Source organism: Penaeus vannamei, chromosome 19 (genome assembly GCF_042767895.1).
Source record: "Penaeus vannamei isolate JL-2024 chromosome 19, ASM4276789v1, whole genome shotgun sequence".
In the NCBI taxonomy this organism is placed as follows: Eukaryota; Metazoa; Arthropoda; class Malacostraca; order Decapoda; family Penaeidae; genus Penaeus; species Penaeus vannamei.
This window is the reverse complement of record NC_091567.1, coordinates 34,996,374-35,013,873: the sequence shown is the minus strand read 5'-3', so window position 1 is coordinate 35,013,873 and position 17,500 is coordinate 34,996,374. Positions and strand designations below refer to the sequence as shown.

Sequence of the window (17,500 nt, the reverse complement as noted above, 5' to 3'; positions counted from 1 at the left end):
TACGCGCGAATTATCTGATGTGGCGGAGCGGCGGGGTTCCTCCTCCATGTGTCAGGGTCCAGGAGGATATCTTAGCCATGTTAATATTCGTTCTTAATATCATCTGAACGTCCTTATCTGATGTGGCGGAGCGGCTACGTTCCTCCTCCTTCCCTACGTGTCGGGCGCCAGTGCTAAGATATTACTCGTATACGATACGGATAATTTAAGCGTCCTTGTACAACAAATAACCTACTACATAATATCAATCTGTATCGGAATTACAGAATGAAACCTGACACTCGTTTGATCGCAGCCTCTCAAAAGGAGCCAGAAATAGCGCTGATTATGAATCACCAAAGCACTAATGATAAATAGAAAGAAAGAAAAAAAGAAAGAAAGAAAGAAAAAACAGGATTCTCGTCCTTAGGAATCTAAGAAGAATTCCCTCTAGCTTGTAGACACCAAAGACACTAAACAAATAAATCATACACTTGCAAATAGATCATACATATAAGCCTGCACAGCACATACACGCAAAACAGTTACACAAAGTCACGCCGTTGCAAATCTAACCGCAGATGATGAGCCCTTCAAAAAGACCAGAAGAGAGAGACCCCGAGATGATGGAATAAATAGCACACAGAGAGATTGATGCCGGTGTACTAAACCAGACGCCCCCCTACTCCCCACCCCCACCCCATAAATCCCCGCCCCTTTACTCCCCACCCTCGCCCCCCAAACACCGCACTCCCACTCCCCCACACCACCAAAACTCCCGGCCCCTACCCCCTTCCCCACCCCAAATCCCCCTGCCCCTACCCCACCCCACCCCCCCCAAATCTCCACCTCCCACACCACCACCAAAACTCCCGGCCCCTACCCCCACCCCACCCCTCAAATCCCTGCCACCCTACCCCACTCCCCCCATAAACCCCGCCCCCGAAAAAATTCCCGCAAGCCGTCACTCAGCCAACCTCAAGCGCTAATTTGCCAACCCGCAGTAACATCGCGGGACACGCCGGCTAAGCGTAAAAAAAACTATGTGCAAGAAATAAAATTACAATGGGAATAATAACTTCCAACGTAATTGCATTACACATACACACGAGCACACACGCACAGACACAGACACACACGCACACACACAAACATACGATTTCTACGCACTCCCGACAATATTCAAGTCTAATTCAACCATCTAATTAAAATTTCAGTCAGACCGAGGAACAAGAACAAGAACAAAACAAAACAAAAACAAAACTAAAACTAAAAACTAAATCGCTACGTGCTGGCCGGATAACGTCGCCCCCCCTCCCCCTCCCCTAATCCTCCCTCCCCCTTCTCCTCTTCCCTTCCCTCTCTCCTCCTTTCCGCCTCTGCAACACCCCTAAAATAAAGACCAAAAAATAATAAGAAACAGAACAGCATGATTGATCGCAAGTTCCCACAACCAGCGCTTACAGACCGCCAGCTGTGTAAACAAAAGCGAAAAAAGAAAAAAGAAAAGAAAAGCGTAGCGCGTAACGAGCACCCGATGCCCGCCGCTCCAGCTTCTTGAACTCGACGCCGTGATTAATTTCTCGAAAACGTAAAAAACAACAAACACAAACAAATGAACAAAAAACACAAACAAATACACAAAAACAAGACAAACAAACAATAACAAAAACGGTCCTCTGCGCTAGAATAGTTACAAAACAGACTCAAAAGTAAGGATGTTCATATACGTAATTGTGAGCGTTCCTGGTATGTGCGCCTCTGTGTGTGTGTGTGTGTGTGTGTGTGTGTGTGTGTGTGTGTGTGTGTGTGTGTGTGTGTGTGTGTGTGTGTGTGTGTGTGTGTGTGTGTGTGTGTGTGTGTGTGTGCGTGTGTGTGCGTGTGTATGCGTGTGTGCGCGTGTGTGTGTATGTGTGTGTGTGTGAGCGCATGTGCATCCAAAACCAAGGCTGGAATACACGAAGCAATCAGAATCTCCGCAACATCCGTTTTCCTAACGACCCGCCTCAAAAATGTACAAAAAAAAACATGTTCTCTGCAAGTCAAAGCAATTCGGTAGAAGAACAATAATAATAAGACCAGGAAATATTCCAATTAAGCGGCGCCACGACCTCCATTCGACGTCTCTCAAGCGTGGGCAGTAAAATAAGTATCTCAATCTACATCGGGAATGAGAGGGAGGGGAGAGGAGAGGGAGAGGGGAGAGGGGATAGGAGAGAGAGGGGAGAGGAAAGAGAGAGAGGGGGGGGTAGAGGGAGAAGAGGGAGAGAGGGGGGGTAGAGGGAAGAGGGGGAGAAGGAGAGAGGGGGTAGAAGGAGAGGGGAGAGAGAGAGTTAGTGGGAGGGGGGAGGAGGAAGAGGGGTGAGAGAGAAGGAGAGAGGGGGTAGAGGGAGAGAGGGAGAGAGTTAGGTGAGGGTGGGGAGGAGGGAGAGAGAGTTAGTGAGGGGGGGAGGAGGAAGAGAGGGGGAGAAGAGGGAGAAAGGGGGGCTGAGGGAGAGGGAGAGAGTCAGGTGAGGGGGGGAGAGGAGGGAGAGAGTTAATGAGGGGGGGAGAGGAGGGAGAGAGGGGGTGTAAAAGGAGAGGGAGAGGAGTGAGAGAGAAGGAAGAGTTAGGCGAGGAGAGGGAGAGAAGGAATGAATACCTCCACAGTGCAAGGGATATTCATTCTCTTCAGCACCTTTTTTACATTTGTCGCAGTGAACATTCAGCAAAAGAGAGAGAGGGGGGGGGGATGATGATGGTGAGCATGAAGATGAGAGGAGAGAAGGAGGAAGGAAAAACGACGAGGTAGGAGAAGAAGAGAGAATGGAAGAGAAGGGATGAGAGGAAAGATGAAACAAGACAATGCAATAGATAAGAAAAGAAGAGGAGAGACAGGAAAACAAGAGAGAAGAGGAGTAAAGAAAAGGAAATAAAACAGATATAAAGACAGACAGACAGATAGAAAGAGAGAGAATGAGAGAAAAGAGAGAGAGAAAAAAAAACCTCAACCCACACCGGGCGACCACACACGGTCCTTCATTTGCACCAAAACACACAGACTATGTGATGCGATAAACGTATCTAGCGGTTTACTCTCATTCAACGCGCTGCTTAGGAATTCGTGCAAGACATCAACGCGGCTCGCAGTTCGCCGTTCACGCCCGTGCAATAACCTCCTCCTCCCCTTCCCCTCTCTTCTTCTTCCTCCCTCCCTTTCTTCTGAATCCCTTCTCTTCTATTCCCCTCTTCTTCCTTTCTTCCTCCTTTGCCTCTTAATCTTTTCTTTTCCATTCCCCTCTTCTTCCCTTCTCCCTCCTTTCGCTCTTAGTATTTTCTCTTCCCTCCCTCTCTATCCCTTTCTCTTCCCCTCTTTTTCCTCTCTATTCCCCCTCCCCCCCTCGACCCTCCTCCCTTTTCTCTCCTTTCTTTTTCCCCTTTCGACCCCCACCTCCTCCCTTCTCTCTCGCTTCCCCTTTCTCCTGTCCCTCCTTCGAAGAGAGAAGAATGATGAAAGGAGAGAGAAGAGACAGAAGAAAAAAGTCGTCTTTAAATAGGAAAAGAAAGAGGAGAGAGAGAGAGAGAGAGAGGAGAGGAGAGAGAGAAATCGAGAAAAAGAGGAGAGGAGAGAGAGAGAAGAGGAGAGAGAGAGAGAGAGAGAGGAGAGGAGAGAGAGAAATCGAGAAAATCAGAACGAAAGCGAGAAAACCATAAAGAAAACAAACAAGAAAAAAAGAAAAAATAGAAAAACAAAACAAAAAGAAAAAGAAAAATCACTAAACAGCGCGACTGCCTCCGTAACAAGCCCCCCTCCTCCCCTTCCCACCCCCCCCTACTCCTCCACCCCCAAGGTCAGCTGTAACAACACAACGCGCAAAATACAACCCGATCGTCATACGCAGGGCGGCTCGGGGCTTCAAGTAGGCGCTTATACAACCAAATCCGAAAGATCGACAAAGAGAAAAATACCGTCAGGAAATTCCTCTCTTGAGGAGCTCTCTCTTTATCCCCGGAGTTTTATTCTCTGTCAAGGCATTCCGGCAAGAAGAGGAAGCTCAAATATTGCAGATCTAAAGAGGTAATTTTTTACTCCGATTGTGTATGTATGTATGTATGTATGTATGTATGTATGTATATATATATATATATATATATATATATATATATATATATATATATATATATATATATAAAATGATCATAAAAAATAAAAAATAAAAAATAAAAAATAAAAAAATAAATAAATAGAAATAAACAGAAATAAAAACAAAATAAAATCAAACAAAAACAAACAAAAATGAAAAAGACAACAAAATCAACAACAAAGCGGGCAAAATAAAGGCTACCCCCCGAGGCATCAAATCATAATTTTAATAACCACTTGAACCTAATCTAAATAAACCAGTAAATCTATTAATACACCAAAAATAACATCAGATCGGGTATTAAATAACGGATAAAAATCTTAAAAGGAAATGGAACGCCACAGGAAGTGAGTGACCGGGGGAGGGGGGAGAGGGGAGGGGGCGTGGCTCAAGGATGTGGGCGGAGTTTACCAAATGTTGGGTAAGCTCAACAAAGGAGGAGAGGAAGAGGGTAATAACGATAACAATAACAATAAAAAACAACAATACTTATAACAAAAGCAACGATATCACTACAGCAATACTTATAACAAAAGCAACAATATCGCTACTGACAATAATAGCGACGATGATTATTAATGATAATGATAATTTATGATAACTGATGATGATAAAAGTATGAGGAGGAGGAGGAGGAAAGAAAGATGAAACCAAAGAGGAAGAAGAAAATAAGAGAATGAACGATGGTGCTGAAAAAAGACACGTAATAAAAAGAACACGAAAAAATAATGAAGAAAGAAAGAAGGGGGGGGTGTAACAAGAACAGTGGCTGTGCACATTGCAATACTCGATTACACTGCAGCCTCCGCCTCCCCAAACTATCCTCTTGCTCAACCCTATCTCCCAGGATTGCCTCCTCCTCCTCCTCTCCCCCTCCTTGTTACCCCATCTTCTTTCTCCCCTCTTCCTTCTCCACTCCCTCTCCCCCTCATTTTCCCTATCTCCTTTCTCCCCTCTTCCTTCTCCACTCCTCCTCTACCCCATTTTGTTCTTTCTCCCTCTCTAATCTCTTTCCCCAACCTCTTCCTTCTCCTCGTTTCCCTTATCCCCTCCTACTCTCCCCTCCTTTTCCCCATCTTTTTCTCTCTCCCCCTCCTTCCCCAACCTCTTCCTCCTCCCCTTTTCCCTTCTCTCCTCTTCCCCCTTTCTCCTTTCCCCCCCACTTATCTCCTTTCCCCAACCTCTTCCTTCTCTCTTTCTTCTCTCTCCCGCTCCTCCTTCCTTTCCCTAAACCAACGACAATGCATGTACGAATGACGAAAATAACTCCAATTACAAGCTTATTTGAAAATAATAAATAAATAAACAAATAATAACAAAATAAATAAAAAATAAATAATAATAATAAACAAACAAAATAAAAAACAAATAATAATAAAAAATAACAAAAAACACATAATAATAAAAAAATAACAAAATAAAAAACAAATAATAAAAAATAAAAATAAATGACAACAGCAACCACAACTATCAGCACCATTCTTACAAATTCCAATTGTCATAACCATTGCAATAATCATCATTACCTTAATAATTATAATTCCTCTCCCCTTCTTAACCTCCCCCCCCCTTCCCCTCTCCGGGCCCTTCCGTTCCCGCACCAGCGAAATATGGGGACGTGGGGAGGGGGGGTGTCTTACCCTCCGGAAGCTGGCATCTCAGGAGCAGCATCCAGGTCCTTTGGGAGATGCTCGAGTGTGGGAGTCTTTGTATCCCTCGTGCCTCTTTCGAGTCTTTGGGTTTGCATGTCTGTCTGTCTGTCTTGTCTAGAATATATGTCTGTCTGTCTGTCTTGTCTAGAATATGTCTGTCTGTTTTGTCTAGAAAATATGTCTGTCTTGTCTCGAATATGTCTGTCTGTCTTGTCTGCCTTGTCTCGTCTGTGTCTGTCTGTCTTATTTTGTCTAGAGTCTGTGTCTGGTTGCCATATCTTGTCTGTCTGCCTTGTCTTGTCTAGAGTCTGTGTCTATCTTGTCTTAAGTCTAGAGCTTGTATCTTTGCTTCAGTCTGTTTTGTCTGGTCGCTGGTCGCCTGGCTTAGTCTGTCTGCCTGTCTGTGAGCTGTGATGAAGTCATTTCTCCCTCTCGCTCTCGCTCTCCCCGTAATTCTTCCCTCTGTTTCTCCCTCCCCTTCCCTCTTCCGCACCCAGCTTCTCTCTCTTCTTCCTTCCCTCTGCTCGTATACCCCTCCCTCTAACTCTTTACTCCCTCCCTCTCTCTTTCCCACTCTCACTCTCTCTCTCTCTCTTTCCCTCTTTCCTCCCTCCCCCTCACTCTCCCTCTTTCCCCCTACCCCCCATTCTTTAACCCCCCTCCCTCTCCCCTACCTTCCCTCCCTCTCCCCTCCCCTTCCACCACTTCTCCACCGCTCCCATCCGACGGCGCGGCGGCGTTGCACAACTCATTTGCAAGGAGAGCAAACAATAATGCACGATCATCAAAAAGGAGTTTCGGATTCTCAGAAGTCACGGCGAGTGATGTGTCGAAAGAGCAAGCAATGAAGACAATGAAGAGCATTACGGCAACAGGTCGAGGAGGAGGAGGAGGAGGGGGGTGAGGAGGGGGAGAAAGTGGAGGAGGGGGAGAGGGAGAAATTGGAGGAGGGGGAGAGGGAGAAAGTGGAGGAGGGGGAGGAGGGGGAGGAGGAGGGGGAGGAGGAGGGGGGGGAGGAGGAGGAGGGGGAGGGGGAGGAGGAGGAGGGAGGAGGGGGAGGGGGAGGAGGAGGAGGAGGAGGAGGGGGCGAAAAAGTGGAAGAGGAGGAAAGGGAGGATGGGATGGGGAAGGGGAGGAAGAGGAGAGGGAGGGGAAGAGGAGGGGAGGTGGAGAGGGAGGGGAAGAGGAGGGGAGGTGGAGAGGGAGGGGAAGAGGAGGGGAGGTGGAGAGGGAGGGGAAGAGGAGGGGAGGTGGAGAGGGAGGGGAAGAGGAGGGGAGGTGGAGAGGGAGGATGATGATGATGATGATGAGGAGGAGGAGTGGAGGAGGAGGAGAGGGAGGAAGAGGGAGAGGGGAAGAGGAGGGGAAATACAAGGGGGAGGGAAAGGAAGAAGCATTGGAGAAATAAGAGGATGATTTGGAGGAGAGGAAATAAGGAAGAAGAGGAAGAGGAGGAGAGGGAAGACTATGAGGTGGGCGGGGTTTAAGAAAAAAATAGTAGTAGTAGTTGGAGGAATAAAGGCAAAAACGACATTGTATCACATGTTCATACAAGAAAAACAAATAAACAAATAAATAAAAAACGCAATCACACGCATTCACGTTCCAAGCCAACCTCCAAGCGCGCGAGCAACCCAGCGCCCTCGCCCGCAGAAACCTCTCCGTGACCTCGACGCCGACTCGCAGGAGCCTCGCTGCGTTCCCCTCAGCGCCAACAGACCTCGGCCGGTGCTCATGGCCCGGTCTCGGCCCCTCGCGCCTCCGTCGAGCGAGGTCTGTAGCGACTGGCGAGGAGGACGAGGAGGAGGAATGGGAGGAGGAAAGGGAGAGATGGAGGAGGAGGAAGGGGAGGAAAGGGAAAGATGGAGGAGGAAAAGGAGAGATGGAGGAGGAGGAGAAGGAGAGATGGAGGAAGAGGAGGGAGAGGTGGACGAGGAAATGGAGAGAAAGGGGGTGGAAAAGGAGAGGGAGGAGGAGGAGGAAAGGGAATAAAAAGAGTAGGAAGGGTGGAAGAGGAGGATGAGGAGGAAGGGTGGAAGAGGGGTAGGAAAAGGAGAAGGAAGAGAAAATATGAGAAGGGGCGTGTGGAAGAGGAGGAGGTGGTGGTGCTGGAAAAGGATGAATGGGAGGATGAAAAGAAATAAGAGGAGGAGGAAGAGGAAGAGGAGGATGGGACGAAGGGTGGAAGAGGAAGAGGAGCAGGAGGTGAAAAATGAGGAATGGGAGGAGGAAATGGAATAAGAGGAAGAGGAACAGGAACAGGAGGTGAAAAACGAAGAATGGAAGGAGGAAAAGGAATAAAAGGAAGAGGAGGAGGAGGAACAAGAAGAGGAATAAGGAAGCGAACGGCCTGTGACACCGAGCTCCCCGACCCGCCCTCCGCGTGTCTCCGAGGGCGAGGCACTGGAGGCGTCGCGAAGGAGCGAAGGAAAACGTGACCTTTCTCAACTGCCATGGGATCTCGTTTGTTTTCCTTTATTCTGCCGCTGCTCTCTTGTTTCTTCTTTTTTATTCTTCTTCTTCTTATTATTATTTTATTATTATTCCACATTCTTCTTTTCTTTCTTATTCTTCCTCTTCTTCTTCTCCCCCTCCTCCACCTCCCCCTTCCCCCCCTCCTCCTCCTCCCCCCTTCCTCCTCCTACTCCATCTCCCCCCTCTCTCCACATCCCCCTCTCCTCCACCTCCCCCCTTCCTCCTCTTCCTCCCCCCTTCCTCCCTTCCTCCCTCCCTTCCTCCCCCTCTCCCCTTCCCCCTCCTACTCCATCATCCCCTTCTCATCCTCCTCTCCTCCTCCTCCTCCTCCTCCAGCACACACCGCCGCCACGCCTCGCTCCTCCGCGGTCGACGAGGCAGGCGCGTTTTTGGCCCACATCAAATTTACAGAAATAATTCGCCAACATTATCGCCTCTCAACTTTTGGCCGAGTTAGAAAAAAAAAAAAAACGAAGAAGGCGCTATCCAAGAACGCAAAGAAATTAGAATGAAAACGGACGTAGGGGCAATTCAAAAGATATAATAATAATAAAAAAATAGAAGGAGACAGTCCTTTTCTTTCTTTCCTTTTCTTCGAAATTAAAAAAATAAATAATAAAAACAATCAGTTGCAATTAAGACAAGATATATCCATAAAAAAAATAAAAAAACAAGGACATTTTTTCCTCTATTTCTCTCCATAAATCTCAAGGCAGAGTCATCATGGTGGCGCTAAAGTACAATCAAATGTGACGACTTAAATGCAGCGTTCTTTCGTAATGGGCCTTCGTGATGACTCCACAGCGGCCCGGGTCAAGCGCTGCTCTCTCGGGTTGCACACAGCGACGCATTTTAGCCGTATCTCGTTGCATACTCAACAATGCAAGATGTTGTAAACACGCGTGACTGCGAGAGTAATGGCAACAGCAGAAGCGTCGACGCAAAAACAACAACAGCGATGACAACAACAACAAAAACAAAAGTCGTGATATTATTACTACTACGGTAATTGTTCGCGAAAATGATAAACAATAACATCAACAAGAACAGCCAATAACAAGCCGAGAAAAGGAAAAGAAAAAGAAAAAAAACGAGAAGAGAAACACAAGAATATATTTTCTTCAAAATACGAAAGAAACATCTAAACCAGAAGAAAAAAAGGCAGAAGAAATTGCAAGCTTGCACATTTTCCCGAAAACAATAATGGACGGCGAGGTTGCCACAGAACAAGCTGCTGTTATTTCAAGGCTTCTGCACCAAGGAAGAACTTGCGCGGAGAAGCTTGCAAACGCTCCGACTAAAAACTCTAACTACAGTGAAAATATCTGAATGCATATCAAATTTTCATTAAAAAAAAGACAAAAATAAAGAACCACGTAGATATTCGGAGATATAAATGAGAACTCGCAATATCTGACACACGGGATGCGGCGAGAGTCAGGGCGGGGCTGGGAATCCGACCGAAGCAAACAGATTTAGATATTTTCCAAATCCGAGAAAACCAAGAAAACATTGGATGCTCTTACACACACATAAACACACGCACACAACCAGGCACAGGAACAGGCACGCCCGCGCACACACACACACACACACACACACACAACCAGGCACAGGAACAGGCACGCACGCACACAAACACACACACACACACACACACAACCAGGCACAGGAACAGGCAGGTACGCACGCACATAAACACACATACATAGAAACACACACACACAACCAGCCACAGGAACAGGCGCGCGCACGCACGCACTCACGTACACACAAAGGAAGACATCAACGCATTCAAATACGAGGCAGACCTTTTAGAAAATACTGCGTCCTGTTGATTAAAAGCAAATATAATCACAAAACCTGTCGACTAGAAGGTGGAGGAGATGAACGAGGAGGATGAGGATGAGGAGACGAAAGGGAAGGGAGGGGGAGGGGGAGGAGGATTATAGAGAGGATGAGGAGGAAGAGGAAGAGGGGGGAGGAGGAACGGGAGAGGAGGAGGTGGAAATGGAGGAGGAGGAAAGGGAGAGGAGGTAGAGGAGGAGGAGGAGGAGGAGGAAGCATAAAGAAGGGAGAAAGAAGACATAAAAAATAAAACGAAGAAGACGAAAAAGACAAGAAAAAAAACGAGCGGGGGGACCAAGCCATGAGAACCCGCGGGTGGTTCTGGGGCAGCCCACCGGATTCCTGAAGGATGTGGCAGGCTGGCGCGCGAACTCTCCCTCTCCCTCTCTCTCTCTCCCTCGTCAACGACTACGACCATCTTCTTCGGGATGAGCATTGCATCAGATAAAATATTTTGCTGGCCGTTGCTAGGGGCGATGGCGTCTTGCAAATGACCTTTTCGCTGCCCCCACCCCCCTTTCTTTGTTATAGCTCCACCATTCCCTCTCTTTTTTTCTTGTTTTTTCCTTCCTTCCATCTCTCTCTCTCCCTGCCTTTCTATTCCTTTCACTCTCTCTCCCTCTCTCACACACACACTCACTCTAACCCTCACTCTCTTTCAATCTCACTCTCTCTCACCCTCTCCCTCCCTCTTACTCTCTCTATCCCTTTCACTCTCTCCCTCCCCACCCGTGCCACCAACTTCCCTCCTCCGATTGCATCCTGGCACACGATAATCACTTCCGGGTGAATGAGATCGCACATGATGAAATTGATATATGTCTGTCTGTCGGTCGGTCTGTTCGTCGCTCTGACTGACTGATCAAACCCACGGACAGACTGTGTCCCTAACAGACAACCTAACTGACTGACTGAACGAATGACTAACTGATTGACTGACTGACTGACAGACCGCCCCACTGACTGACTGACTGACTAACGGACTGACAGACAAACTGACAGACTAACTGACTGACTGACAGACTGACTGCCTGTTTCGGTACCATCATACACGTGACACTCTAGCCTGGAGGCTCGAGAGACATGTCACTTGCAATACGCCCAATGCACTCTGCGATGCACGGTTTGGAAGCAAAGCAAGAGAGCTTCTGTTGGGAGGAACAGAGGCAGTGGAATAAAAGCTGAACAAATATGCACATAAAGAGACCCAGACGGACAGAATAGGACAGGGGGAAGAGAGAAGGAAAGGTGGGAAAGAGGGAGAGAAGGGGGGGGAAGAGATAGAGAGAGAGAAAGAAAGAGAAAAATGAGAAATGAAATACATAAATAAAGAGAAAGAGGAGAAGATAGAAATAGAATTTGGGAGAGGAGAGAGAGAGAGAGAGAGAGAGAGAGAGAGAGAGACGAGAAAATATGAGAAAAGGCAAGACAAGACAAGAGAAGAGGAAGAGCAGACAAGAGAAGAGAAGAGAAGAGAAGAGAAGAGAAGAGAAGAGAAGAGAAGAGAAGAGAAGAGAAGAGAAGAGAAGAGAAGACTGACTGACTGACAGACCGCCCCACTGACTGACTGACTGACTAACGGACTGACTGACAAACTGACAGATTAACTGACTGACTGATAGACTGACTGCCTGTTTCCGTACCACCATACACGTGACACACTAAGCCTGGAGACTCGAGAGACATGTCACTTGCAATACGCCCAATGCACTCTGCGATGCACGGTTTGGAAGCAAAGCAAGAGAGCTTCTGTTGGGAGGAACAGAGGCAGTGGAATAAAAGCTAAAGAAATATGCACAGAAAGAGATACAGACGGACAGAATAAGGACGGGGGGGAAGAGAGGAGGAAAGGTGGGAAAGAGGGAGAGAAGGGGGGGGAAGAGATAGAGAGAGAGAAAGAAAGAGAAAAATGTGAAATGAAATACATAAATAAAGAGAAAGAGGAGAAGATAGAAATAGAATTTGGGAGAGGAGAGAGAGAGAGAGAGAAGAGAAGAGAAGAGAAGAGAAGAGAAGAGAAGAGAAGAGAAGAGAAGAGAAGAGAAGAGAAGAGAAGAGAAGAGAAGAGAACAGAAGAGAAGAGAAGAGAAGAGAAGAGAAGAGAAGAGAAGAGAAGAGAAGAGAAGAGAAGAGAAGAGAAGAGAAGAGAAGAGAAGAGAAAGAGAGAGCGAGACAGACAGAGACAGATTCTCTTTCTTCACTCTCCCCTCTCTCACGAGCACACCCAAGGCCCAAACCCAGGACGCAATTTCAGCGAATTTCTCATCACAGCGAAATCACTACAGCACCCAACGTACCCAGGGAGACGGCCTCCCTTACAGCCAAAGGGACGTAACGCATCCACTTAATCAGGCGAAGGAGAGATATGCCGAAGGTCTTCTTGTGCAACGTAATGAGCTTGGATCATGTTGCAAAGAGTTCATTTTTTTTCTCTTTCTCTATCCCTGTCTTTCTCTTTCTTTCTTTTTTCCTCTCTCTCTCCGTTCCCCTCACTCTATCCCTGCCTCTCTCTCTCTCTCTCTCTACCTCATTCCCCCTTCTCTCTCTCTCTCTCTCTCTCTCTCTCTCTCTCTCTCTCTCTCTCTCTCTCTCTCTCTCTCCCCATCTATCTACCTATCACCCAATAAATAAACATGTATACCCACATCCCACTTTTTAACTGACAAGCTTTCTTCGATGTAAATCAGAGTTATCATCATGCTTTCACATTCTAACATTTCACATTCTCACTTCACTCTCTTCTCTTTTCACTTTACAACCTTTCATACAACGACTAGCTCTTCCGGGCGCTGAACAGCCCAGTCCACGAAGAACTCTGGCCCTATATTTCGAACTCCTGCAAATGACTCCAAGTCGACATACTTCCCAATCTCTTAATTTTAGCCATAAGACAACCGACGCGCGTAAAAAAAAAAAAAAAAAAAAAAAAAAAAAAAAAAAAATCACTACTCAGATTTAGTCAAGTTTAAGAAGACGAATACGAAGAAGACGAAGAAGAAAAAAAAGAAAAAAAGAAAAAACAAAAAGAAAAAGATAAAGAAAGAAAAATAACCAAAAGAAATAAAGACAAAGAAAAGAAAGAAAAAGAACAAAAAGAAATAAAGACAAAGAAAAGAAAGAAAGAAAGAAAGAAAACAGAAAAAGAAAGAAAGAGAAAAAAAAAACAAGAGCGGCCTTAACCAAAACCACTTAACAACCTCATTCGCGCAGACCGCCCACCCCCGTAAAAAGGCCATAAATCAACCCAATCTAAAATTAGACCAGATAAGACCACTCAACCCCTTCTTCCTTGCTTTGTCTTGCATTGATTCGCCTCCTACGCGACTGTGATATATGCAAAAAGAGATGCATGAGAACGAATAAACTTAAAATAAACAAAAAGCAAGTGATGTATAACCGATGAATAGATATAACGACGGTAGTTTTCTTTGAGAAGTTAAGAAACAACAACAGCAACAATAATAATGATGACAATAGTAATAATAAGAAAACAACAGCAACAATAAAAAAATGATGACAATAATAAGAAAACAATAATAATAATAATATTAATAACAATAATAATAACAATGATAACAATAATAAAAAATAAATCTTAACTATGACAACAATAACAAAAGCCGAGAGCGCCACGCCCCATGCGAGTCACGTGACCCAGTGTGAGGGAAGGAGAGAAGGGGGGAGGGGGAGGCTGAAATCTTGGTGCGGTAGGGGGGGGGGGATGGGGGCATATTTCACAGCTTCTTCATTATTTCGCGTCACGTCCCTCGCCGAGAGAGAGTTTTAGCGAAGAGGGAAAGAAAGAAAGAGAGAAAAATCAATAAGTGCTGATAAAACGTCGAAAATTCTTGGTAAGATTTGCAGTTATAAAAAGAAATGAATACTTATCAATATCAATAACGATACCGATGATAATGATAATAACCATACTACTACTAATAATAATAATGATAATAACAGCAATAATAACAATAAAAACAAAAACATACATACGTTTTAGCACGTCCATGAATGAATGAGTATGCAAAAATTCGATACCTGCAATTATCATCCGCCTTAACCCCCCCGCCCCCGCTCACCTGATACATGAGACCTGGCACCTGACACCTGACACCTGGCACAGGGTCGCGGTCATCACTCCGACCACGAGAGGTCTTGAGACTTCGATCCCTCCGACGCACTCAAAACCTAGCGGAAATTCGCTCTTCTCCTTCCTTTTCTAGCGTTTTTTTTTTTTTTTTTTTTTTTTGCAATGGTATGATCGAAATAATAATCGGGTGTCGATGGAAAATCACCTTTAATTATTCGATTCCAATGATGGAATTCACAAACGCAATGATTTTTTTCTTCGTGGCGAGGAAGGTCAACTTTTCAATTACAACTGCAGTCCATTTTTTTGTAATTCACGTCTCAATCTCTTACACACGAAGAATTAATAAAACCCAAAGAAAAAAAAGGTACGAAAATAGCGCAAGCCGATCGAAAACGCCGATAAATTCTTCAACAGCCTTGAAATGTCATCCCTCTTCTTCCCCACCCCCCACCCTCCACCCTCCACCCCCACCCCGTGATTCCTGCTCCTTTACTAACGGTGGAATGCGTCCTTGGGAACGAATTCTATTATCCTATTGTTGCCTTTAAACGCCCGTACTTATTTTTAACCTCTCTATGGTTCCCGTAAATTTGCGGTTCGTGTCAGTGAGGCTGCTTGGTGAACTTGCCTGCCCGCTTGTAAGCCTACTTGTCCTATATACTATCTTTCTCGTCTGCCTTCCATACCTGTCTGCCTGTCTACCTTGCCTACCTGTCTGTTTTACAAGCTTCCTTGCCAAGCACATTGCCGTCCTGCTTACTAGCCCACTCGTCTAGAACTCTGCCTTATTCAATTTGTTGCCCGTCTACCTTCCTTGCTTGTATGCCTACCTACCTCCCTTCCTGCCTGCCTACCTCCCTCCTTCCTTCCCTCCCTGCTTCCCTACCTACCTATATCCCAACTTACCTCCCTCCCTCCCTCCCTCCCTCCCTCCCTCCCTCCCTCCCTCCCTCCCTGCCTGCCTGCCTGCCTGCCTGCCTGCCTGCCTGCCTGCGTGCCTGCCTGCCTACCTACCATCCCTGTCCTCCATACCTCAAACTCCTCCTGGCCTTCATCTCCCCTCCCCTTCTACCTCCCTCCCCCCTCAACATCAGGGGGGGGGGGGATCTCCGGCAACTTCATGGCAGAATCGAGCGCTGCATCCGGATGGCAGGTCGAGGGGAGGGGGGAAGGGGGAGGGAGGGGGATTAGAGGTAGGCAGTCTGTCGAAGGAAAGAAGAAGAAGAAGGAGGAGGTGAAGAAGATGGAAAACGAAGGAGAGGTGGAGCGACGGAGACGAGGAGGCATCAAGAATGAAAGAAGGATCAAGGAGAGGCAATTAATCCGAGAATGAAAAAAAAGAAGAAGAAGAAAAAAGAAGAGAAGGAAATACAACAAAGCAGAATACGAGGAGGGAAAATGCGAAGAAAAATATAAAAGACGGCAAAAGACGTGGATGAAGAAGGAGAAAAGAATAACAACACCAACACGAATATCCCTAACGCTGAAAAGGAAGAGAGAGAGACAAGGAGAACGCAAGGGCATAAGGGGCGTCCGAGAATGCCAGTTTCTCAAGAAGCCGGTAATGAGGTGGCCATAAGGAAGGGACACGAAAACAGGTATAAGAAAAGAACACGTAAAGAGAAGAAAGGTACACCAAAAGAGGAGAAAGGAACAAAGAAAGAGAAGGATGGTAAACGAAAAGAGGAGAAAGGAACAAACAGAGAGAAGAAAAGAACAAACGAAGAGGAGAAAGGAACAAGCAAAGAGGAGAAAGGTACACGAAAAGCTGGAAAAATGAACAAACAAAGAGAAATCAACTAGAAGAGAGGAGAAAGAGTTAAAGAGGAATAAAGGAAAACCAGAGAACACGAGGAAGAAGGAGCATTATCCTCCCCCTTTCCCCCTTCCTCCTCCCCTTCCCTTCCTCGTCCACCCTCCCTCACACACAGGAAAGGGCAAGGGAGAATCTTAGTCATCCACCTGACACCCGCTTCTCAATCCACCTGCAATCCAACTCATAATCCACCTGGCACCAACTACGTCATTTTGACACCAAATTGGTAATACATCTAAGAACCACTTATTATCCACCTGACATCCACTCGATAATCCACCTGGTACCCACTTGTCACCCACTTGATCCTTCTGGTACCCACTTACTATCCACCTGGCACCCACTTGACGATCCACCTGGTACCCACTTGACTATCCACCTAACACCCACTTGATCCTTCTGATACCCACTTACTATCCACCTGGCACCCACTTGACGATCCACCTAGTATCCATTTGACTATCCACCCGACACCCACTCGACAATCCACCCGACAAATGGATAACCCATTTTCCGATCCACCCGACGCCGCAACCGCAAAGTGTCACCCACATGACACCGACAGACTGCCGACGCGTGAGACAAATATGGTGTCGGAGGAGCGGCCTCAGACATTATTAATCTATTATTCATTAATAATTATTAAATAAGAATGTAGAATTGCGGTCGTAGGAGGAGATGGAGAAGGAGGTGGAGGAGGAGGAAGAAGAAGAGGAGGAGGAGATGGAGAAGGGCGAAGAGGAGGAGGAGGAGGAGGAGGAGGAGGAGGAGGAGGAGGAGGAGTAGGAGGAGGAGGAGGAGGAAGAAGTAGAAGAGGAGGAGGACAGAGACATGAAGACAAGAAAGGGGGGAGGGAAATCATACCTATATAAATGAAACAAAGAAGGCAAAAACGAATACAAACGAACACACGCGAACGCACGTACGCACGCACACGCACACATTCCTACTGCTACGGTATTCTTGAAACATTTACCGATACTCGCGACCTTGACATTCAAGCGTCGAAAACCAATCAATGGCAGCTGGAAAGTCATCGGGAATTCCATCAGTCTTTTAAAAGGACCAAGAAGATTGTAAGGAATCTAAATGATACACAAAGATCAAAATAATTAAAAATAAATAAATACATAAACAAGTAGGGAAAGTTACGCTGGTTAATTTAAAGCGAGAGAGAGAGAGAGAGAGAGAGAGAGAGAGAGAGAGAGAGAGAGAGAGAGAGAGAGAGAGAGAGAGAGAGAGAGAGAGAGAGAGAGAGAGAGAGAGAGAGAGAGAGAGAGAGAGCAAATGCAGCCCCCCACCCCCCACACACACACAAAGATAAAAAAAGAATATATAAGAAAGCGTACACCCCAAAAAGAGTCAAACCGAAACAAACCCTTTAAACACCCCTCTCCCCCCTCACCCCTCCCCCCTACCCCGCCCACTCTCCATCCCCCCCTCCGCCCCCGCCCCTTCTTCATCCCCCCCCTAGGCCCCCGCCCACCCCGCCCGCCGTGTGAGTGAGCTCTGA

At 46.4% G+C, this 17,500-nt stretch overlaps 1 protein-coding gene across 4 annotated transcripts in view; it reads right to left on the bottom strand.

Moving 5' to 3' along the window:
• Window positions 1-17,500, bottom strand: part of Syx6 (Syntaxin 6) — a 61,176-nt gene that overhangs the window by 19,335 nt on the left and 24,341 nt on the right. The window lies entirely within an intron of this gene.